The sequence below is a fragment of the Canis lupus genome, chromosome 36, assembly GCF_011100685.1.
Source record: "Canis lupus familiaris isolate Mischka breed German Shepherd chromosome 36, alternate assembly UU_Cfam_GSD_1.0, whole genome shotgun sequence".
NCBI classification, from domain to species: Eukaryota; Metazoa; Chordata; class Mammalia; order Carnivora; family Canidae; genus Canis; species Canis lupus.
Window position 1 is genome coordinate 1,920,628 of NC_049257.1, and position 18,120 is coordinate 1,938,747.

Here is an 18,120-nt window from a genome sequence, read left to right on the forward strand (position 1 = left end):
CATGTGGGTGACTCTTTTATCTATTTCCTTTAACATACACTGGGTCAAATGGACTTATGAAATATTTTATTCTTCATAACCTACATATTCTATCACAAATTCATTTTGCATTGGACATAAGATTATTCTATTCCTAATAATTATCAATATAATCTCTTTCACCCAGATCTAGAAGCCATGCCTTGCTTTGTGGCTACATCTTAATATACAGATTTGTCTACATTGGAAGCAGAAATCATCTGCTATCTCTTTTCTCTTCTCCATAGGCTCATTCTAGGACCCTAGATAAGATAAAGGAGCCATATATCAGGAAGTGCTAAAATCCCAAATGACAGAGCAAAAATCTTCCTCCCAGTAGGCCTGCCAAACACCCGCTCTAATTAGAAGATAACAAAGTGACCAGATCTTTGAACACCTTATTTGCTTCTTACTCTATACTAAAGAATGTGACTAAAATAAATATTGTCAGTGACCTTTATATGTTTCTCTATTAGGCATCCATATGTTTGATAGCTATTTAGAATCAGTTAAGACTAAGCACCACACAAGAGAGAAACAATTTTTCTAGACATTTTTCTAATTAAAGGCGAAGCTTTAAAAGTATAATCTTATCTAAAGACTCTCAGAATGCATGCTGTGTAACACAATTTCCCCAGTCTTCCATGTCCCAGGGTACAATTCATCTATAATGCTGTAACTAATATGAAACAGTATGTAGAAAAACCCAAAGGATTCATGGTTTCTCTAATATTTCAAATAGAAAATAATGAGCTAGACATTCTCCATAAAAGTGACAAATTATAAATCAAATTTTCCAGGAGCAAAAAGCCACTTGGAAACTCCCTCTTTAAAATGTATCATCTCTCATTAAAAAAAACAAAAACAAAAGCAGAATAATAATTATTAAGTAAAGAACTATAAATTCATACTTAACAGGGAGTTTCATCTTTGGTAGAAGATTTGGACAGGATTTATGCAAAGCCCTCCTTATTTACATTTTTGAGTATCATTCGATATTAAAAATAGATTAAAAATAAAAATTAAAATAGTATAATTACTATTATACTATAATAGTATTAATAGTATATTAGTATAATTAAAATAGTATAATAAGTATAATAGTATAGATTAAAATAGTATAATTGTTCTTTTATAGATATGAACTATATCATCAGATTGGGTCCTTAGAAATCATATTCAGCTATTATTCCTTGAAAAATACAGAAAGTGTAAGAAGAGGAAAACATTTATATAGCATAGATGTTCAAAGTAATGATCCAAGATTACTTTTGAGTATGAAAGTTCTAAAATAAATATTGGTGAGGACACAAATCTTCAAAGCTGTCTTGGTTCAAAGCATACTTTCATGAAACTATAAATTGTTTTGTATAAAAGTGATTTTTGAAATTAATATAACAAATTTATCCATGATTGAAAGGAGATACATGAGCAAGAAAGCTTTAAAAAAAAGCTTATTGTGTTCATTTTGTATTCATGACATTGACTAGTTACCACATTATTTATAATCAGAAAATAGCTAATTTGTTAAAATCATACAATACAATAAACATCAATTTGATTGAATAATAAAGCTAATGGAATAAAAGTCCTAAAATATAACCTTATTTTAGAATATAAGGGAAAAGGTAAAGCTGAAGAACACAAAATACAAGTGCACAAATGATCATCTGGATTATTTTTCAGAAATTGTTCCATATTCTTTCGCTGTGACTGTGAATAAAATATATTTCTCTCTTGCATTAATGTTGGGCTCGGCTTTGTAACTTTCTGTGACTAATGGAATATAATGATGTTACTACAAGCAAAGACTGCTTAGATCTTATGCTTTGATGGTCTGTCATGAGAGAAATACGCCCCAGAGAGCCTGGGCCTCGAAATGGGGCCCACAGAATAGACTGCAATCCCTGCAGCAGCTAGTTCCAGGAAAATAAGATAAATATGGACCTAACCTGAATCTTTATCTGCAGCCTGGAGGCTTCGACCCTGAATCTGAGCTTTGAGTCTAATCTAACCCAACTGATTTGCAAACAACTCTCACACCCATGATCATGAGCATAAATGGTTATTTTTTTCAATTTAAAATAATTTGTCTCTTAAGAGCTAGGAAGAGAAAGAACAAACCTAAGAAGAAAATAAAGAATTCAGATCTCAAACACAAAATCATTCTTGTTACAGTTTATTTTATATATGTTTGCTCACCTTGACTATTCTGTACCTGGTAGGTAAAAAATAGTATATCTAAGTAGGGTTATTCATCAGATGCTCTTTCAAGGAAACTTGATTTTACCTGAAGATAAAGAGAATAGCTATCAGATGCAAAGGGTTATGCATAATGACCTCGGTTCTTCACTGATATGCTTTAATTTAGTATGAAAATCTACCATTGGTTCGGGGTTCCACAGCAATTCTGTTTTTTTTTTTTTCAAGCAAAGTTCTATCATATGAGATTATTGAATGTGATGGTCAGTGAGATACCACATAAATCCACTTTCTCAAGAAACGGTGTTTTTTCTTCCTAATTACTGAAGATTTCCAGGTAAAATATGAAGAGGAGAAATATTGTATGGCTATCTTGTAATAAAATCCAAAGAGATTTGCCTGTCTTCTACACAGAGCGCCTTATATTTTGTTATATTCTATAATTAAATCTAGGGGGAATTAATTGTAATTCTGTGTGATAACTCATCTTTCAATGTTTCAACATAAATTTGGGGAATGTATTGGTATTTGCTAATTGGCCTCTGTGGGAAATACAAAAGTGCATTTTGAAGAGGTTTGCTTTCATTTTACTATGAGTTTTGTTTGGCATATTATTAGTATGTGAAATAAGAAGTGGCTATCTAAGCACATGTAAAATCATGACCATAATCCATATAAAAAATTGCATTACATGAGGCCTGGTTTGAGTCAATTCTTTGGAACATAGATTAAACTTTTTTTTTTTTAGGAAAATAACAATATCTCCGAAGACTAGGATTCTAGACAAGATGAAAAAATAACTATGTCAACTGTAAAACTAATTTAAATCCTCTTTGGAACAAGGCAGAGTACATTAAATAAATAAGAAAACAAATAAATCTTAATGTAATTGACTTATAGACAATCCTTTAACAATATCAGGAAGGAAAAATAATTTCAAGTTGTTTTCCAGGAATTTAATTATCTATACTCTATTCCATACATAAAGAAAATGGACTGCAGTTTGAGAAGAGGAAAATAACATAAACATGGTAGTAAATTGCAAAAATTTAAAGTATATTAGAGAAAATAGAAGGTTCCTCCACAGAGTGAAGTTGTGTGTGCTGAGGGACAGGAGTGAGATTCATGTTTGGGATGGTATCGTTCTATGGAAGAATATTATAAGCCAGAGTGATGGCTGGTGGTGGTAAAAAAATATATATATAATATATATAATATATATAATATATATTATGCATATTACATAAATTTAAAATTTTACCATAATTACATATCAATAATTTAATTAATTATTAATTAATAATTCAATGATTACCTACTAATATATAACATAAAATATATTAATATAATATAAATACATATTTTTTCAGTGAAGTTAAACAGAAATAAGGTTAATGGCAAATGGATGTGATTTGGGACATGCTCTTTAATGGCAGGATATGCTGACTACCAGTGCTAACAGGGAAATTGTTCTGTACGTGGTGGTTGCAAATTAGAGCTCAAGAGTAATTCCGAGCAAAGAAGAAAACTACTGGGAGCCATGAAGTAGGCAGTAATTTAAGAGGTTGCAAGAGTCAGGAAAAATGACAAATCCCCAGAAACACAAGCTGGAAAAAGAACATCAGCTGAGACTTTACCTCTATGATGCCCTCCATTAAGTACAGAATAATTCGGGATTGTTTTTTATGTGTAGGTTAGTTATTTACTTTTTAGAGTTAAACGTAGGTGATTCTCTTTGTAAAATCAGCACGATATAATTTTAGAATGTGAATATATCTTAAATTCAGTAGTTCGGGTGAGTGCATTGACCAGAACTGCTTCTAAAGCATTGTGCAGGGTTCAAATCCAGTATGCCGAAAAGATTATATGGAAGTGTGGCCCTAGGTCAGCTCTGCTACTTTGGTAAACCATCAAACCAACTATGATACACTCTCTTCCCTTTCTAGGGATGTTTGAAGTAGGTCAGTTTAAATATACAGCAGGTAATGAGAGCAAAGATCTCAGAGACTTGTAATGGCCAAAAAGAATTTTTAGCTGAAGACATGGGCATGGAGAAACCCAGGGCTGAGAAAACACTGAATCCCAAGGGGATATTAAGCACCTATGTGGGAAAACTTGATTTCAGTTTTCACATCCAGTGTACCAACCAAGGCCCTTGGTGACAACATCTAGAGTAGCAAGACTTTATTTATCTGTCTTACTCACCACTACAAATCAGGGAACTGACACACAGCAGGTTCCCTAGCAGTTTATGTGGATTGAATGATTGAATGACATGGGGACAGTGGATTCAAGAATAAGTACACAGGTAAAAGCCAATGAAGGTGAGATGTTCTTCTGAACTATAATTGAGTGCCTGCCTGTAGCTACTTTAATTGGCAGTTGGCTCACTCTTGCTTTGTTAAGAACCTTCTATTTAAAAACAAAGTGTTCAACTGAGCAACAATATTTCTCCAGTGTCAGTTATAGTCCTGGCCTTCCCTGTATGGAGGGGGAAGGAGACATTCACTTCCATTTGCCCTAGACTTCCAAGTCACTGTCTTGACTTGCTGCAAACTAAAATTCATGCTTATATAACCCTGGGAAAAATTGATTCATTTGAGTTTTAATGAGTACTTAATTTTACTGGATTATCATTGAAGTAGTGATATATCTTTCAGTATTTATAATTAAGTGCTTTAGACACCATTTACCACAGTTAAACATCATTACCTTGATTATAGTATGATACCTTTGGACTCAATTTTTTTAAAAAAGATTTATTATTTGAGAGGCAGAGAGAGAAAAAGTGAGGGGGGCGGTGCAGAGGGAGAGGGACAAGCAGACTCTGCTGAATGTCAACCCTGATGCAGGCCTCGATCTCATAATACTGAGACCAGGACCTGAGCCGAAATCAAGATGTTTAACTGACTGAGCCACCCAAGAGCCCTGACCTGCAATTCTTAAAGCAAAAAGATAAGATATTTTTCTTACTGAAGGCTCTATGTGTGAAAATGAATATAAGCCCAAAGTAATTTTAGAACAGAAACAGGTACTTAGTCTTTCATTGTCTTTAGGTCCTCTTGCTTTGGAAATGCTATCCCACATCATAAACTCATATTAAAATAAATGCATGTTCTATATTAAATGGAATTTTTTATATGATAATTTTGAAAATGTTTTAGAAATGTTGTCTTTTAAATTATTTAATACTTGAAATTATTCATTTATTTGATAACTGGTCATTGTTCTCAAACAGTTGATATGTACTTGGAAATGCTCGCAAAATGAGAAATCTCACACTTTACAAATGCAATTGCTTCTAATAAAGTTCTTATAACATTTACTTAACAATTAACAACAACCACATGATACTACGTCTATACTTTGGTTCATTTCCCCAAATTTTTTTTCTTTTAGGTCAAAAACTTTTTTTGCTTCAAAATTACTGTGAGTCCTCAAAAAGCAGTGGCTGTAAGCATTGAGTCATAAATGACCTCTGAAAAACATCCCTAGACATGGTCACACAGTGTCAGTCTTACTCAGCTAACCTGCTAGAGTGAACTCAGAAAAGTTGTGCAGTCCACTCATGTTACCTAGAGTTGTAATATTAAATATATTGTTTGAACAATGGTATTAAAGTGGCCCCATTCACATCTCTAGGTCTAATGTTTCCTTTATCATTATCCAATTTGATCCCACAAGACCCAGTGTGGGATAAAATATATATAATGTTCAGTATCAAATTTACATCATAGGTAGTGACAGGTGACATTTGCTGAGTGAGTGCCAAACTCTGTCTCATACCCTTATGTGGCTTATCTTACAACCCTATGAGGTGGGCACTACTCATATATAGATGAAGAAACCGAGGAACAGAGTATAATTTGATCAAAGCTGCACAGTGGAAGGTTGTAGAAAAGAGACTCAGACTATCTCCAGAGCCTCTTCTCTTAGACACTGTGCTATATGATTTTTGAAAATTATAGCGGACTGATGGTAACTAGACTTATTGTGATGACTATTCTACAATGTATATGAATATTGAATCACTGTTTTGCACACCTGAAACTAACACAACATTTTATGTCAATTATTATTCAACAACAACAAAAACCTTAAGAATAAAACAGAGAAAAAGAAATACAGCAGGGCCCGCGTTCAAATTTTAATCAGGTACCAGACCTACCTTAAATGATAGGTCCTTTGGGTACCACTTTTTATGAAGAGGAGAATGAGAAGGTAGCTTTGCAAAAGGAATTGCTGAAATTGCAATATAAAAAAAGCACCTGCCAAATATCCTTGTCCCGCACTAATGTACTCATGCCTGAGAGGGTAAAACTGTATTATCTGCCTCATGCAGGACTCTAGGAAATACAGAAATGTAAACATCACACTTTGGTTCTGCCATAGGTTAGTTCTCAGAAAATAAACCATAAAATGGAGTTTCGTATGGATGTGGTGTATTCGGGTATGCAACTGGGAGGGGGGCACTGATGAGGGGAGTTGGAATACTTCTAAGGAATTGAGAGCAGAACTGGGGAAAGGAAGGTTAAACTTTGCAATCTAACCCTTCCCACCACTCATTTGGGGTGGACTGCCCCTGACAATGGGCACAGCCTTGGGCCTGAATCTTTCTTTCTGGTGAAGAATTGAGCTCTGAGTTCTCAGTGCCAGCCCTTCAGAAATGGAAGTGATCAGTGACATCGTCTTGAAGGGGAAAGCTGCGACAGTACCAGTGAACCCGGAACCAGGAGCAATGGGCCCTCTCCTTACGACTGAAAAGTAGAATGTGGCCCCCACATTATGAATTTGTAGGACAAGAAGGAAGGCGTGGACACTCTGAGTAGCATCTGCCATTGCTGTGGGCAGGAACACAATCTTCATACTTCTCTGACCCCCATAATTCACAATGTCAGATTGTTCTACTCCTTCTCAAACTAACAAAAAGGAGGGGTCATTTCCTTTATTTCAAAGGGATGTACCAGATGCAGCTTCAGAATGTGACTTCATAAACTCTTTCATCAGAAGAAAGTAATCTTATTCGACAAACCTCAAGTTGGACCAGATTCTACCTAGAAGGAATAGTCCCTCCTTAGAAAATTCAACCACAGGGCATTTGCCAATAACTGCTTAATTTTTTTATTACTTCTGATTTGGTAGGTATGGCCAATACATGGATCCCAGATGCATACTAAGTCACGTGTCAAATTTTAGAGATGTTTTCTCATCTTCAGTAACAGGCAAGAAAAAAATATGCTTAAGAAACTCTAAATGTTACCAGTACAAGTATTACCTCATAGAGCATTTATATGAAAAAATGGAAAAGCTCTAGCAATGAAAAGCTTCATTAAGTAAGAAATCTAAGTGAACCAGTTGGCTTAGTAGAAATCTATCCAAATTATAACTTTAAACATTTGTTTCTAAGCAATCTCCACTACTTTCACTTTGTTATTTTGCTTTGGGGGAAAGGGTGTGAAGGTATGGATTGATGGGCTTGGGAGGGAGGGGAGGGATGGAGGGAGGGATGGAGGGAGTGAGGTGAGGGAGGAGGGGCGGGAGGGGAGGGAGGGAGGGAGGGAGGGAGGGAGGGCGGAGGGAGGGAGGGAGGGAGTGAGGTGATGAAGAAAGAAGAAGAAAGATAAGAAAGAAAGAAAGATAGAGAGAGAGAGAGTAGAGTGAGGGAGGAGGGAGGGAGGGAGGGAGGGAGGGAGGAGGGAGGGAGTGGAGGGAGGGAGGGAGGGAGGGATGTGAGGGAGGGATGGAGGCAGTAAGACAATCGAAGAAAAGAAAGAAGACCTCCCTCCCTCCCCTCCCTCCTCCCTCCTCTCTCTCTCTCTCTTCTTCTTTCTTTCTTTCTTTCTTTCTTTCTTTCTTCTTTCTTTCTTTCTTTCTCTTTCTTTCTTCTTTTTCTCTTTCTTCTTGTATGAAATTCCCTTAGGACTGTCCAGACTTGTCATTGTGAAATTATTTGTTTTGTTTTCTTGTAAATTACTATATACTTGGTACCAATATTGAAAACTGACAATACCATCACTATAGAACTGTAACTGAAAAAAAATAATTTAAAAATGAGAAGTTTATAAATAGAAAAAAAGAAGCATTAGGGGGGATTGCCTTTGGCATAGGCATTAGCATTCTGATAAAGGCTCTGAAAGTAAGAGAAAGGTTCAGGCATTATGTTCATATAGATTCATAGACAGACTTCACGTGGCTACTGAACTGTAGCGCCAGAATAGAGTTCTGATTGTTTATGCTTGTTAAATGTGAACTCCCCTTGGAATTTCAAAATATTAGAGTGAGAGAATATGTAACAGATTACACAGGAAAAGAAATCATATTTATTTTGTGAATTAGTCTATCACTGAATTTCTGTGTTCTAGCAAGTGGCTGTCAAATATTTTAATATATATTTATTTAATAACAATATTCTTGACGAAGGAGGGAGTTTGCTTATTAATAGATTTAATACTGCTTTCATTTTGTGATGTGGCAAACAACAAGCTAATATGAAAAGAAGGGTCACCTCTGGAATATTTTAGCATTTATTTTTCTTGTATTTTTGAATTATTTAAAATTATAAGTTATTTGGTAGAAATCATTTTGAAATAACACAGCAATATCTTATATATTCTATTACTCCCTATCTCCAAAATAACACAAGTCATAAATACACACGCATATGCATTCAAGAATTTTTATACTTTACTTGGAATATCATATGTGTCCTGTGTACTTCTATGACCTATGGTTATCTGACAAAATGATTAAAGGCCCTAGGGCTTAAGATCATACCACATATTAACATATTAAAAATTTATTGAGATTTTAAATTTTAAAATAGAAAACAAATAAAAAATACATTGTTCCTGGAAATAAGACAGAAAAGCCACCTTGGTAAACCTTCAAAGCTAAAAATTCTTGACAAATTATGGAGTGGGTGGAAATTCTAAATTCACTGATGAGCTAGTAAGAAAGTATGCAAGCAAGCCGAGCATTGAAACTATTATTTAGCATGTAAAATTTTTCTCTAGTTACACTTTTAATGCGTTTTCAATAAAAAGGAGGAAGAAAGAAGAGAAAAGAAAAAAAAGGATTGAACTATGGTGCAGTTGTGTAATGGGATAAAATGAAGCTGCTTAAAAAATAACACAGAGGTGGGGATCCCTGGGTGGTGCAGCGGTTTGGCGCCTGCCTTTGGCCCAGCGCGCGATCCTGGAGACCCGGGATCGAATCCCATGTCGGGCTCCCGGTGCATGGAGCCTGCTTCTCCCTCTGCTTGTGTCTCTGCCTCTGTCTCTCTCTCTGTGTGACTATCATAAATAAATTTAAAAAATTAAAAAAAAAGAAAAAAAAAGAAAAAATAACACAGAGGTCTTTCTATCCTTGTATGGAAAGCCCACAGGATATAAACAGTGTCTGGAAAATTTACATAGACTTCTACATTTTATCTCAGAAAGGAGAGAAATGGTAATATATTTTTCAATTTGCTTTTATTAATACTGGAATGATAATTAGAAGGCATTAATATGTAAAGAGGGGAGACACAGGGTGATACATATATATAAAGGTAGTGGTAATATATCTTAATTCATAGTTTTTAATTTGTTTTAATTTGGAGTCTGAGTATATAACCAATTCATAAATCTACTATATCTTTAAAAGGACAAAGGAAATTAAAATGGTAAAAAATAAATATAAATATATCAGTAATTGCAATAAATGTAAATGAACTAAATGTTCCATTTAAAAGGCTAATATGTTACTAAAATTTATAAAAATTAAATACAAAAAAATTAAATACAGTTGTATCCAATTTATTAGAAATAAAGCTTGAACATAAGAGTCCTGACTTTGAAGTCAAAAAAGCAGAATTAGGTATACCTGGAAAGTGCTAACAATAAGAAAGCTGAGGTAGCATATTCATATTGAACACAATAGATTTTACAAGGAAAATATTGATGGAGGTAAAAGTCTCTGTACAATGATAAAAGGATTAAGTCACCAACTATATATGTTAATTCTAAGTATTTTAGAGTAAAATATTTAGCCTTTACATATGTAAAACAAACATAAAGGAATAACAAACAATAGACATATCTACCATCACAGGGAGAGATTTAACATTCATTTATTATTTATAAAAAGAGACCTTAATGACTCTATTAAACTTTGACTTAATAGGTATTGCAGTTAGCTGCAGAATGCACATAGTCACCACATGCTGGGACATAAAACAAATGTCAACTTCAGGTTTGATATTATACACAGCATATTCTCTGATAACAGTAAGTCAGTTAAAAATTATTATAGACAAGAATAAAAATACATGCTTTAGGTAATTAAGAGATGCACTTTGAAATGACTTATGATTAAAGAAAAATTGCAGTAGAAATTAGGAACATTTTAGTCACACTATTGATCTGAACAACTATTTTAAAACTCAATATATAATTGTGCAGGATATAGATAAAGCAGTTCTTAGAATTTTGTTTCTATAAATGCTTAAAATATACAAAAGGTCTGAAATTAATGGTAGGGAGAAAATTCAAAAACTTAAATAACAATAAAATAAAGAAGAAAGAAAAAAGACATTAAAACTAACAGTTGAACGCTGCAAAAAGTCATTATTGAGTACCTTGAAAAAATGAACAAAAGTGGTAATCCTTTGGCAATTTTGATCAAAATAGAGGGAAAACATACACACACACAAAATCTGTAATAGGATTAGAAATGCTGCCGTAACTACAAAGCCCAGAAGTAAACAAGGTTAAAGATCATTATATACAAAACTCTAAAAACATGGAAGAAATAGGTAAACCTAGATAGCTGAGATTAATATTGAAGAGAGTATCTAAGGCTTAGAAAGACTCAGAAATCTAAAGACTTAGAAAAGAACTAAAATCGTCATTACTACCAGGTAGTGATTTTGTTTTGTTTTGTTTTTATGTAGAAATCTCAAAAGAATATAGATATAAATAACTAGAATTAAAAAGATAATTTGGCAGGTGTACTAGATTTAACAAACCAATGTATAGAGTTCAACTGCTAACATTTCATTGAACTGCTACACACTTGAACACTTTAATGTAAGAATATTCTAGCTCAATAAAAAGTTTGATTTAAAAAATGTATTTCTAAACACCAGCAATAAATTATGAGTTTTAGGAATTTAAGCTTTTTATAGTATTAAAAATATAAAGTTTCTAGAAAGAAATCTTAATAGACGATTTTTGAGATATTTTTGAAATTTTTATAAAACTTTATTGAAGAATTTCAAGAAAATCCAACTAAAGAAGACTCAAATACATACGCTATATTCAGTGATTGGAAAGCCAAATATTTAAATATCATAGTTCTTCCCTAATTGGTACCTAGATTCCAGGCAATTGAAAAACAATTGGTTTTTGTAGAAATTGACAAACTGAATCTCCATATACACAATGAAATGCAAAGAGGCAAGAAGAGCTGAAACACTCCTGAAGGAAAGAAACAATATGAGTGAACTTGCCCCACCAGATGTTAAGTATAATTTTAAAAAAATGACTAATTTAGTATAATTTTGGTCCAAGACAAGAAAAATAGATTTATGAATGCAGAATAGAGAGGAATAATAGATACTTGGAAAGACACATAGGAACTTGATTAGAATAGAACTGATACTGCAGCTCACTACATGTGAACAGGCCCTTTAATAACTACTATTAAAATGACTGTATATACAAGTGTGTGTATATATATGTGTGTGTGTGTGTATTATTAGAGCACCTATCATCTATTATATATTTTATAAAATAAAGAACTTCTGTATATACCAACAAGAAAACTATAAGCAACCCAATAGAAAAATAGGCAAAAGTCTTGCCTATTACATGAGGGGGAGCAACTGATAAATACATAAAAAGTTGCCTAACCTCCTTGGAAGTCAGAGGAATGCAGAATAAAATCACAATAATATATCACACACACTAAATAGAAGAATTTTAACGACTGAAAATGTCAAGTATTAGAAAAGATGTAGAACATCCAGAGGCTAATAAACTGCTTGTGACGATGTAAAATGGTGCAACAAACGTAGAGAAAAATTGTCATTATATGGTACCTTTGAAGATATGCAAAACACTTATAAGTTCAAATCCTGAAAATTTGCCCTAAAGATGTTCATGCTGTTAATAAGCTCCAGGGGCCTGGTTCAAGAACATCAATAGCCATACGTTAGCACCTGGTAAGAACATTATCATCCACTTAAAGAAGAATGGAAGTCCTACCGATACTTTAGAAGCTAGAGTATGATGCAACATTGAAAATGAGTACCTCACAGCTACACACAGCATGAACAGATCTTAAAAAGTTAGTTATAAAAAAAAAAAAGTTAGTTATATTGAGAAATATGTCACAGGAGTATCCAGACAGCATAAGTTTATCACAAGCATAAAATGTAACTACAAATTAAGAATAAAAACCATGTAAAATTATTATAAAATATGGAAATTATAAAACAGACTGTGGTACTTCCTTATCATATTATATTACTTAGCAATTAATAAAAGGAACACACTATTGATACACACAACAACCTGGATGAATTTCCAGAGAATTATGTTGGGAGAGGGGGAAAAAGAAAAGCCAGTTTTAAAGAAACACAACTGTATGAGTCCACTTACCTGATAGTCTTTGACAAAATTACAGAAATGGAGGAAAACAATGGTTGCCAGGAGTTACAGAAAGCATGGAAAGAGGAGGGAACTAGGTGTGGCTATTAGAAGGTGACAAGAGGGATCCTCTGGGTGACAGAGATGACCTGTGTCTTTACCCTGTCAATGCTGATATCCTGGTTGTGACAGCGTACTGAAGTTTTGTGAGATGTTAGCATTGAGGGAAATGAGATGTACCTGGGAATCTCTCTATATTATTTTTTTTTTACAACTACATGTGAATCTATAATTATCTAAAAAAGAAAAAAAGTTTAATTAAGAAATAAAAAGCACATACTTAATGAAGGTAATCTGATTAGACCTGACAATTAAAAGATATACTCTGATATTAGAACACTTATTGAAAGACTTCTTATGCTTCTGAAGTATTAAAATATAACTCAATCAGTATAATAGATGGTAACAGTAATCTAATTTTATTTTATTTACTCATCATCACTTATTCATTATGGCTTACAATTAACAAGCCAGTTAACGGCTGTCAGTGACGTTAGTCAGTAACATAAGCTAACCAACCCCTCATGTCCAGTGGGAAATCTAAGGCACAGCTTCTCAAACCTGAGCAGGCTTAAGAAACACCTGGAGAGTTTATTAACTCACAGATGATGGATCCTACCTACCCACAGAAAGTCTAACTTCTGAGTCTTGCCTGAGAAATTGCTTTTCCATCAAGTTTCCAGGTGTTGCTTCTGTTGCTGATGCAGGCGGATATAGGGGCTGGTCAGCAGGCCGCATTTCTCTTGGGCCAGAGAAATTAAGTATTTTCCTAAAGGTCACCCAATTCCCAGTAGCCAAGCACTACATCCAGTCAAATTATACTTTCTACCACCACTCTGTTCTGGAGTTGTGTTTTTGCTGTTTTATTGTTGTTTTTAAAATAATTATACTAAAAGATTTTTCACCTCCCCTGAGTGTAGTAATAAAATAAAATAGACTTTCCATTTCTTTTGCACAAATCTCTTCATGAGTTGGCCAGATTTTATGAAAAGAGATCAAGGCTGAATTCACCACTTTAATTTTACTTCAAAGTTATGAAAGCATTTGTACAAGAGGTGTAAACTTGTCATAAGATGTCATCTTTCAAACACAGCATGTCACACCTACACAGGAGCATTCTCTTGCACACAGTCACTCCTAAACTGTACAGCAGTATTCTAATATAAATCTAATTTTTTGAACTGTAAAAACAAAACGACTACATTTTTTTTCTTAGTTATTCCTAGAGGTACTTTTAAAACTCTGGGTATATATGATAACATTGCCATTTAATGGGTAACCCATAAAGAAGTAACCCAGCTCATAATCTAATACTGTTGTATCTTAATTCTGACATGAATCCAGAGGAAAGTCTTCAGTTACCACAGATGAGCAGAGCTAAAAAACAAGATGCTGTTTTCTGATGTGGAAAATAGTGACATAAAAATCACAAACTAGTGAGATTGTTCAAACATTCTCCTTTTTTTCCTGAGAGACCTAATTTTTCCTATTTTTCAGGAAACAAGGGAGGCAAAATTCATGTTTTTTGTGATTCTTAAAACTCAAACTGTTCACTCTCGGCCAAAATTTTTAAGACACTAATCACATTTGTGATAAAATAAAATTTAAATGACTTTTAAGATAATGAAGTAGATAAATCATCATCAATAGAAAAAGGAGATTTACAAAGGTTGCTTTGGTAAAGAAATTGTATCAAAATAGGAAAGGGAGACCCTAGCCTGACAAGGGACAGAGGACCAGCCCATCGCAAATACAGAACAGTTGATTCATCCACTAAATAAAACTTTGGAATCCAGTGATCTTTTAGGTAACTTCTTGATTTAATATTCTAAAGTAAAGTTTTCAGAGTTGATAGTCCCTTCGTTATCGAGGATAAAAGTTGGGTCCAGTTGGGAAAGTTCTTTTCAGACAATGCTGAACCCCAATCACCTGGACTTTCTCTGGGATTTCCTGCCTGCTTTCCATGACACTCTGCATCAGCCTTTCCTTATTTTCATTTTTCAAAATCTCAAATGTCACCCATGCCCCCAGTATCAGGAGCATACATTTTCCTGCTGCTCTCTATCCCAAGAAAGAGGCATCACAATCTTTGGACCTAAAAGCCTTTCAAGTGTTCACTTCCCTTAGTATATATTTTGAGCAGCATATATAAAGATGAAAACAGGATATCTAAAGTTCTGTTGAATTTAAGCTCGTGTGTTATGTATGTAACTAGCAGCCCTTACACACTTTTAAAAGTTTTTGCTGTCTGTTTTTCTTTTATCAATAAAAAAGAAAGAGATGGGAAAAGAAGGTAGGAGGGAGGAAAAAAGGGAGAAAGAAAATCTTAGGAAAAAAAAAAAACCAATAACCTGGAAGTGCAATAAAACTACTTTGAGACAACTGGATTTACATACGTGATATGTCAAATTATATATTCCATAAAATCTTTGTCTAAATACAGACTTATTTCCTGGTATATGCTCCTAGAAGTGAATTTTGCTACTTCAAAGATTATGCATATTTATATTTGGATTGATACTGCCAAAGTGATCTATTAACAAAAAGGTAACAACACAATGTTGGTTACTGTTGATGAAAAATAGAAAAATCCAGAGGCCACGTAGCTACATTGACCTTGGTAAGAGAGTCCGTGACTTAGGCTCCTACACAGTCACCATCTCTGCTGCAAAAGCCAGTACACACAGGCACCCATCCCGGTGGTCCTGGCACCGCCAACGATGAAGCCCGACAACTTCAACAGGCCGAGTCACGTTGCCTAATTAGTTGCGCAGTCCTTCTTCCGTGGTGGTTCTTTCTGGTGCGTGATGCATCATCTCCACACCTCATGTCTATTGCCATGTGTTCATGAACAAGCTTCTACTTCAGATGTCCGGGTCTCAGATCTGCGGCACTTTTGTTGTGAGGGTCCTCGGGGCGGGGAGGGGGGGTGGGGGCTGCATATACAGATACAGATACAGATACAGATACAGATACAGATACATTCTCATTTCAGGCCACTTTTCCATCCCCTCTAAGGGGACGACCAGGGCACCACTCATATCTTCACCCATCTATTAGTAGCTTGTATCCACAAACCAATGGACACATCTGTAAAATAAACTTGGGCTTTTTCCTCTTTTACTTGATAAGGCCATAGTTGCAAGCCAGGGAAAGGCCACTGATATAAATACGGTGGCACAGTAGTCCCATCTGCCTTATCATGCAACTTCCTTACAATGCCTCGTCCTGTCTAGCCTCAATCCAGGATGCTCCATTTCAAACGTATCACGACCTGTGCTTAGTATGTTCAAATTTGACTTGCTGGGTCTGATAAAACCCAGCTCATAACTATCAGTTCTGAACACACAGTTATTTGGTGCCCCGTGGTCAAGATTTCAGTTTTTACCCATTAAAGCACTAAATGCTATTTGTCAAGGGACACATAATCCTTTGCTGAGGCTGGCATGGCTTGGCTCTGCAATGTGGAAGTTTGCAATCCAAACTTCTTCAATGCACTGGACCTTGCCATAAGCCCCACGAAGCAAGCATCTTTTTTTCTATCATCAATGTTTTAGCATATGTATGGCTTTATTGACATGGTTGCTCGCCTTGTGACCAGGGTAAGTTCAGAGCTTTTTTTTTTTTTTTTGCGTTAGGGTCAATTCTGAGTTTACAGCATATTTCCCCTAAATGTAGGATGTGTTACTTCTAGGATACAAAGGGGCTCACTTGGTGCAGTGTTTCTTCCACTGGTAGGTGGTAGGGGATGCAAGATCCAACTATTTGTCTTTGACAAATGTTCAAATGTTCCTGATAACTGGACCCTAAAATCTACTGATATGGCAGGTGACTGTATCTTCATAGGGTTTATCGTCTACTCTGTGAAACATAGGTGCCTTACTGTAGTCCATAGAATATCTAGTCACCTATTTCTCATCTGTCTAATCAACATGATGTTACCAATATAATAAATCTATGGAATGCCAAGGTGGCCTACACCCTTTATATAATATTAAAACAGAAGGGAGGAGAGTTAAAATAACAACGAGGAAAACCTGTAAATGAATAATAGTGTTTATTCTATATGACTCTGAACTGTTTCTGATCCCTTTTCATAAATGGAAAAGAAAATTATTATTCACCAGATCAGCGGCCACCTACCAGGTACCTAAATCTTCCTCTAGTGATGATACCAAAATTGTCACAGCCACTGGGATTCGTTATACTGCTTGGTTATCTCTGTGGTATACTACAGTAGACTATTTCCAAGAAAGATCCAAATCATTTCTTCAAGGGCCATCCTGGAGAATTAATCGAAGATATAATAATGCTTTTCATCCTATAGGTCATCAATGAACTGAACTCCACCATCCCCATTCTCCAGTATATGATATTGTTTTACTATTTCTATCTTGGCTGATGGAGAGAAGTTTAGAGGCTCCCACTTGGCTTTCCTATCATGCATCCTAACTCACACCCTGTAGGACAGAGAACCTGAGAAGTTCCATGATCTTCCTAATATTGTCTGGCACTCTTATCAATCTCTGAACCATAGAATGTAGAACTTTTCTCATTTTACATGGCTCTAAAAAAAGAGTAGTAGAGAGAAGATTGAAGAAAAAGCTATTTTCAGAATTCCTCGTGTGTGGTTAAGCTTTCATTTCAGGTGTCATGCTGAGGTTTACCTTTTCTTCTTTTATGATCAAGTTATTTATTTGGGAAAAATAGGAAGCCAAAGGTTAATAGCTAATAGGTTGTTTTTTAGTTTTTAGTGGGTTTTTTTTTTGGCTACAAATCCAGCACCAGTCTTTGGAGTCTATGACTCTTTGGGTCATATTGTTCCTGGTTTTCTCTAGAACATATTAGCCATGTTCTAAGCATCTGTTGGTGAATCATCCATTTTCTTCTACAGAATCTCCCTTAGTCATGCTGAGATCTGACTCTAGTTACCAGTTTGAGGAGATCAAATGTTATCATGATGTGAAGCATCTGCCTAGGATGAAGTTTTTACTTAGTCTCCAGGAAATGGGAGGTCTTATTTCCTCTATAAAAGGGGAGCTGCTGATTTGTTTCATGCCAGAGGCTACAGGGAAATCTGGGAATTCAGGGTCTTAAAACCACCTTCCCAAACATTCCCACCACATGTTTCAGGATCCCACTTCTTTTCTGTCAGGGCCTTGACTAAAGTTATGCCCATATTAAAAGCATAGGACAGAAATAAGCTGAC